Consider the following 340-nt stretch of genomic DNA (forward strand, 5'->3'; position numbering starts at 1 on the left):
AATATCAAAAAGTTAATAATTAAAAAATATAAATATTAAAAAACAAAACTATTAAAAAAAAAAAATCAAAATGATCATTTGACCGAGATAAGGAAGTGGCGGCAATCTTCTCCAAGTTGCCGAGGTAGCATCGGAGGCCGTCGGATCGGCCGTGTCCGGGAAATTCGGCAGCGAAGACGGCGTAGCCCAGGAGGCGAAGCTGATGCAGATCTTCTGGAAGAGCCAGCCGGTGTCGGAGCTGTAGCCGTGGGTCATGAAGACCGAGCCCAAGGGGGTGGCCGGCCAGCCCGACCTCTCCGGCCTTCTCAATCTCAAATCCCTCTTTCTCAACGAAAACAAC

The sequence above is a fragment of the Corylus avellana genome, chromosome ca11 (genome assembly GCF_901000735.1).
Source record: "Corylus avellana chromosome ca11, CavTom2PMs-1.0".
NCBI lineage: Eukaryota > Viridiplantae > Streptophyta > Magnoliopsida > Fagales > Betulaceae > Corylus > Corylus avellana.